Source organism: Capsicum annuum, chromosome 10 (genome assembly GCF_002878395.1).
Source record: "Capsicum annuum cultivar UCD-10X-F1 chromosome 10, UCD10Xv1.1, whole genome shotgun sequence".
Classification (NCBI taxonomy): Eukaryota; Viridiplantae; Streptophyta; class Magnoliopsida; order Solanales; family Solanaceae; genus Capsicum; species Capsicum annuum.
Window position 1 is genome coordinate 57983447 of NC_061120.1, and position 7422 is coordinate 57990868.

General features: G+C 34.3%; 1 long non-coding RNA gene across 31 annotated transcripts in view; it reads left to right on the plus strand.

Annotated features, from left to right (window-relative positions):
- The first annotated feature begins 745 nt into the window (after positions 1 to 745).
- LOC107845318 overlaps positions 746 to 7422 on the plus strand; it is a 10372-nt gene continuing 3695 nt past the window's right edge. Inside the window, exons 1-8 of one of the 31 annotated variants that reach the window (XR_007045670.1) lie at positions 771 to 1102; positions 1599 to 1670; positions 2340 to 4191; positions 4296 to 4398; positions 4543 to 4642; positions 6227 to 6396; positions 6507 to 6566; positions 6771 to 6918. This is a non-coding gene — a long non-coding RNA (uncharacterized LOC107845318). Of the gene's footprint in view, positions 1103 to 1445; positions 1498 to 1598; positions 1727 to 2339; positions 4399 to 4542; positions 6919 to 7422 lie in introns of those variants that run through there. The other 30 variants (XR_007045691.1, XR_007045667.1, XR_007045671.1 and 27 more) reach the window with 30 other exon arrangements.

The following is a 7422-nucleotide window of genomic DNA, read 5'->3' on the forward strand; positions in this document are numbered from 1 at the left end:
GTTTACTATTGTATTTGAGATTAATTTGAAGAAAAAAATAATTAATATTAAAGGTAAAATATGAAAACAATCTTAATATGTCAAAAATAACAAAAAAATGAATCGAACGAGAATGTTTTAAGAATATATTCATGAAAAATTAATCAAATTTTAAAAGCATAGATCAAACTAATTTTCAATGGATCAAAAAGTTGCCACGTGGCAAGACTGTTTTTAAAAACCATTTATTAAAAAGTAATGGCATGGATGAACCGGTTTTGTAATGACGATGGCATGAATGAGCCCAACTTTTAACGAATGGCATAAATGAGCCATTTCTGATAGCATATTTGAGCCTTTTCCCATATTACAAAATAGAAGTATGAGTCCAGGAACGACTAAGGGCAAAAGAGTAATTTCACGGCTAACAAATACACCCAAAAGCATCTATTTCTAATTCATATTACTCCCTTCATTTCGAATTAGATGACCGTTCAACCTTGATACATCTATTAAGAAATCTAATAATTAGGAGTGTATTTTACCTTTTTACCCTTCTTAATATTGTAAGATTCAATAATTAATTAAGCATAAAAAATTATAGTATATGCATGTATGGATTGAAAATCTTATAGCAATACTAATAGTACTTAACAAAAAAAGTCAAGTTTTATAAAATTTATATTGAAAATATAAGTGTTATTTTTAAAATTTTTGAAAAGGTAATTATATTTAATACTAAATGTAGAATGGGAAGAATTTATATAAAATAATCTTCATTAGATATGTTGTACAAGTAGGGAGTACTACTGTTACGCGTATTCCAGAACCATTCATTCACAAATCATCTGATGTCGAGTGTCTCTTACTTATTCCAATTTATGTTTTCTTCTCAATATTTTTTTCCAAATCTTCCTTTTGCTCATTTTTTCAGTTTCAGTTCAGAAAAAAATTGATAAAAGAGCAGTTTTCGATTCTTCTAATACAATATAATTTTTCATTTGCAAATGAGAGCGAACAATCGAAAAGTATAAAAGTGGGGCTTTCGGAGTTCAAGCAGAAGATAATGACAAGGACAACAAAGAAGAAGTTTTTGTGATATGTGAATGCCTTATATCGAGAGGTAAGAAATAGTATTTTAATTTATTTGGGTATAACCCAACAAATAGAGTTAAGATCTCCTATCTGCTTGAAATTAAGGGTTTTTAGAAGTCAATTGATCTCCAAATGTAAATAGTGTTATTTGGAGTTCAAGAGAAATAATGGAGAAAGACTACTTTTATGTTGCTTGAAAGAGCTATCGTTGGCCCACCCTAGAGATAAGGATTTGAATTATGACTTTCTAAAAAAGCTATAAGAATGTTTTTGCTGCTATAAATTTATTATTGATAGTCATGATATTTCATTTTTAAGATATCAATTTTTGCTTTTTAATACTCCTCCTTTTCTCTCGACTAATTATTAAGCTTACAATTTGTGGGGACAATCAGTGGGGATCAAATCGCCAATCCTTCATCGGTACAATTTCTTAGATATCTGCTGCACCGAGCTCCCTTCTCTTGACTGTTGAAAATCTTAGTCCTATTTGTATTTCTCATTGTTTCCTTTGATTTCCGCAGGTTTAATGATTTTTGACAAAGCAACAAATGTTGTTAGGTTGTTAGAGGATGTACGTGTCCTCTTCCTCTAAGGTATTCTTCCTAATTCCATTCCATTGCTCAGTTTGGAATGATCTGGATGAGTAGGTGTGAGCTAAAGCTTTCTCTTTCTTTTCGTTTTCTCTATGTCTATGGTTCTTTTATGCGCTTCTATTTTTTGGTGCTTGTTTGCTCTCTTTTTGACAATTGCATTTATGATTTTTATTTTTTTGTTAACAATTTATAATTATGTAAAGATGTGGTAGTGGTATAGCTAGACAGTTAATCGTTTGTTCCAACTTGACATGTATGTCCCTTCTACATGATTTTTTAGAGCTAATGGTGACTGTTCTATTGGTGGTTACTTAAATTCTTTCTTAGCTGGGGGAGAAAAAAGTAAATTAAGTCTAAGTTGAACTGAGTTGTAAGAGGTGTTTATAGTTGTTGAGTGGTGACAGTAGTTTTATAAAGTAAATGACTTATCCTTCAACTTAAAGGCCAATACAAAGAATTTCCCGGTCTCAATTGTTTCGGATGAAATAGATACCTTGTTGATCTTTCAATAAATATTAGTCATTCCAAGACTTGGTTACTATACACAGGAAAAGAACCAACTCCTTGAATGTAAAATGCACAAGCCAAAAGCTTTAGATGCATATTAGATTATAACTAGAATAAAAAATTAAAGATAAAACAGAACTTGAACGAATGAAATGCATGCAGTTGTAGGAGAAAAAAGGGATTGATTAGAGATCTTGCATAAGAGGCAGCTGAGAAGGAGATCTCTTCTTTCAAAGTTTGACATGTCAGCTTGGTAAGGTGATTCATTTGGTAGCCTTTTTCTCCTCTGTCTTCTTGTGTTTTCATTTAAGAAAAGATGTCTTTATTTCTTGATTTTGTATCGAAACCAATAGAATGCATTATTCCAGTCATATTGGGATAAACACAGGAGATAGAGAGAAAGATAGTCAAGTAATCAAGTCCATGAACAAAATTGTGTATCCCTCTGGTTAATTGTTTACTAGCTACAATGTATCTCTATATCTGGTATTCGCTTGTTCAGTTGGAGTTGTAACATTGCCCAATTCTCCATCATTTTGTGTGGGCCTCCATTTCAGACTGGTTATAAGTTGTTTGTGACCAATATAAAAGCATTGGCCTGTTGTGCCCCAAACTTACGGTGTATCAGAAAGTATACTTTTATGCCGACCATCAGAAATATATGAAGATGAAGTAGAGCAGAAACTGTGGCCTTACTGTTCCCAGATGATACATGGTGTCAGCATAGTCTGGATGAACCTCCCCTAAGACACGCCTCTTTATCTTTAAAGCACGCTCGTAGACACCACGAGCTTGTTCCAGTTTTCTTTGCGTTAGATTTTACTTACTTCAGTAATAATTTTATTGAGATGATCAATATTCTACTTTCTAATATATTAGTAAAGGCTTGGTTTCAACATGCCTGCTTGTGCTCTAAGGGTAATTTTGTCATTTTAATTTAGCTGATATGCATTAGGAAACGTGACACTCTTTAGCTCAACAATATGATCATTACATTGATTTGAGGAATATTCCTGAACTCTCAATCATCAGAGGAGATCAGACGGGCATTGAAGTCGGAGCAACTGTGACTATCTCTAAATTTATTTCTTTTTTTAAAGAGGAAAGTAAAATCAATTTCGGTTCATATGGAAAGGTGGTATCTGAAAAACTGGCTTACCACTTGGAGAAGATTGCTTCACCAATTGTTAGAAACTCTACTAATGTGGGAAGAAATTTGGTTATGGCACAGAAGAATAGTTTTCCTTCGGATATCGCTACATTATTTCTCGAGCTTTATGCTACTGTTAGCTTGATAACCAATCATGGAATTGAAAAGTTCACATGGGAGGAGTTATTATCGAGACCACCTCTAGGCTTGAGGACTGTGCTTCTAAGTATTTGCAAACCAGTTAAGAAAGATCAAAGTTCTGTCCAAACTCATTCCAGATTTTTGTTTGATACCTATCAAGCTGCTCCATGAACTCGGGTGAATGCATCGGTGTATGTAAATGCTGCTTTCCAGGCTGATGTTTCTCTCAGCCAGAACGACATCCTGCTAAATAATATCCGGCTGGCATTCAGTGCTTATGGCACTAAACATGCAACAAGAGCTAAAAAGGTAAAGGAATATCTTACCGGGAAGATATAAATGTGCATATTTTATATGAAGCACTTAATTAGTCAAACTAGCCGTAGTACCGGAAGATGACACTCTAAACTCTGAGTACATATCAAGCTTGGCCATCGGTTATGTTTTTGAGTTTCTTAATCCCTTAACTAATGTTCATTCTTCTATTTTTGGTGGTTTACTTGATGGAATTAATGACATCTCGGGCTGAGGAAGTTTCAGAAAGTAGTAATAATGGTTGCATCAGTCAGGGTAGTAAACAAACACTACTATCTTCTACTAAGCAGGTTGTGAAATCGTAAACAAACACTACTATCTTCTACTAAGCAGGTTGTGAAATCAAGTACCAAGTACTATCCAGTAGGTGAATCAATAAAGAAAGTTGAGCTGCCATGCAAGCTGCTGGTTTGTTCTCGCCTTTTAGATATTTTATTTAATTTTGTGCCTGTTAACCAATGTTTCTTAATATTCTTTCTGGCTTTGACACTGCCGGCTTTCTGACATTTAAGCTATGTTGCTCGGACTCTTCAAAAATGTCAACAAGCACGTTTCAGATCCTCCAAAAGTAGGGATTGTTTGGAGGTATCCAACATGGGTTCAACAACACTTTTGGTGAGTCTGAGCAACATAACATATAAGAAGAAATGGACAATGCACACTTATACTTAGGAGTATTATAATCAATAAGTGTTTAGCTAATTCAGTTAACCACGCAAAATAGTATCTTTCATATTATGTTTATATGCTATTTTGCAGGTGAAGCTGTTTTTTTAGATGGCATTCCTTCACCACTAAACTACCTGCATGGAGCAATTAAGTTAAGGAATAGAGATTAGAGGTGCAAAATCCTCCTCTGGTATGACTTACTCTAATACAGTTTTTGAAATTCCAAACAAAATTTTTCCAGTAATATCTGCTCTTCCCCTTTCTCTAAAGGAATATAGTACTTCGGAAAAGAACTATCTCAGTACACATCACATGCATTAGGAATCAGTTTTGGTAATTTGCACAAGAAACTATGATGATGTCTTTAATTATATCTTTTGTCCAACTTTCTTTTCATATGCCATTCGTTAAATATGTACTTCCTCCGTTTCAAAAAGAATGACCTATTTTGACTTGGCACAAAGTTTAAGAAAATAAAGAAGACTTTTAAATCTTGTGCCTTAAATTAAAGTTCTGCCAAATTTGCCAAAATGTCATTTAATCTTGTGGTCCTAAACATGTCATGTGGTAAGTTGAAATTAAAGTATTGCCAAAAAAGAAAAGGGGTCATTCTTTTTTAAACGGACTAAAAAGGAAAGTAGGTCATTCTTTTTTAAACGGGGGGAGTAGTTTTTATCAAAAGATGAAGGAGAAAGAGTGAACTATATAGATTTTTCAGAATTGATTCAGTAAGATGAAAGCTAAAAAATCTAAGTAGGGGTAAAGATTCCCCATCTCATTGGGGATGAAGAACGAATACCATCCTGATGTAATACAATTATTTTTAAGTTGTCGTATCTGGCAGCGAACGAAGAATAAGAATAAGAGAGATCAGCCCACAAGTAAGTATAATTTTCTGATGCTCACATTATTTTTGCTTTTTTCGCCTATTGGAGGTGAATTTGCTTAAAGCATGCGCTGTGCAAAAGAAATTCTTTTTAATTTCTCAAAAGAATGGAAAGTTTCACTAGCAATGTTTGCAACATAATTTCTTTTCCAATTTTATTTCGGAGACTAGGTTAAAACAACAACAACAAAATCAGTATATCCCACAAATGGACGCAGTCCATACTATTATCTTAGAGGTGAGGTAGAAATATTGTTTTCGAAAGACCCACTGGCTCAAGACAAAATATTTTATAGAAGAATATACTATAAGAATAAGACACAGCAAGTAGAAAGTAGAAACAAACAACAAATAATAACAAATGATTCCCTTGCTTGGAAAACCTTGATCCATCCCTTACATGTTGTTGTGTTAATCAGATTAGTTATGGATAAGATGAATAAAAAAGGGGAGAGAAGATCTCCCTGTCTCAAACCCGTTTGAGAGGGGAAAAACCAGTAGATGCCCTGTTGATTTGAGTAGAGAACCTCGCCATAATTAGAAATGCTAGCAGTTACTTCTTCATGTCCATTTTAAATGGCATTTTAAGGTTTTGCACACCCTTTAATAAAACCAGATAATAGCATTAACTATAAGGGGTTATTTGACTAAGTTGCCCTTTATATCACTTCAAATTACCCTTATTCTCTTCCTAAACATGTTAGGTCATTTATAGGAGCACAGGTTGATTTGGTAGAGAGAGTTGATGCCGTCTTGGTTTTCTTAAATGGATATATTTAAAGTCTACCAGAGTTAGTAGGGTCTTTGTTGAGTGTTTATTATTTGTTGTTGTACTAATTTCTCTGTAGGTGTAGAAAAGATCAAATCTGTGTTGTATTCTTTGTTCAGGTAGTTGCAAACTCAACTTTGGCCACTTTCTTGCGTGTTTTTGGAAGTGAACTGATTCAGAAATACTTGGGAGATGGGCCTAAATTGGTGAGGGAGCTCTTCAGAGTTGCAGATGATCTCTCACCTTATATCGTCTTCAGTGATGAGATTGGTGCAGTCGGTACCAAGAGGTTTGTGTCTGGCATCATTAACTTGAAGATTGGAATATTGTGGATTTCTGTTAATTAACGTCTTCATTTACACGTACGATGCACATTCTGGTGGTGAACGTGAGATCCAGAGGACCATGTTATATTTGTTGAACTAGCTAGATGGTTTTGATTCCAGAGGAGATGTTCAGGTAATTCTTTCTACAAATAAAATCTCAAGTCTTGATCCTGCCTTTTTGCGACCTGGTAGAATAGACAGGAAGATTTAGTTTCCTCTTCATGATATTAAAACAAGGAGGTGGATTTTCCAGGTTTGGTATTGTGATGTAAACAATTATTGCCGACTGATGAATCCTGGATTGCCTCCTATTTGCTGACTTGAAAATCTATTTTAGGATATCAGATACACACAGCAAGGATGACTTTGGCTAATAATGTCAACCTAGAATAATTTTTTATGACCAAGGATGAATTTCTGGAGCTGATATCAAGGAAATATGTACTGAAGCTTGATTGCTCGCTCTAAGTGAACAACGTATGAAGGTAAGACCTCAAAATTGGAAGTTAGGATTGTTTATAGAAATGAGGGTTATAGTTTGGTCTCAATTTGCACCCAAATGCTCAACTTTGGATTGACCAAGTCCATGTCTTCGTTCATGTGTGGGGTTGGCTGTTGTAATGTAAATTAATTAGGGAGCATGTTGCAATTGGTTCTTTAACTTGTGTTCATGAGAAGACGAGTTATAATTTAAGTTCTTGTAAATTATTTGTTATTTTCGTTATTTCATATTTCATTTTATTTCATTATTGCATATTCCATTCTTAGTATTATTTCAGTATTGCATATTCCATTATTGAGTATAGTTTTGTTTCGGGAGTATTCCTTTGAATTTGTCTGAGCCTTGTATTTCTTGGTTGCTGCTGCTTTGATACTACCACCGTGTATATTTGTATATTTTTTATACTTTCGTGTAGTTGTGGCTGTGGGTGGTAATGGGTGGATAGGGTCATGTCCGAGGGGGTTGGGGCGTGGGGCCGTGGTGGGGG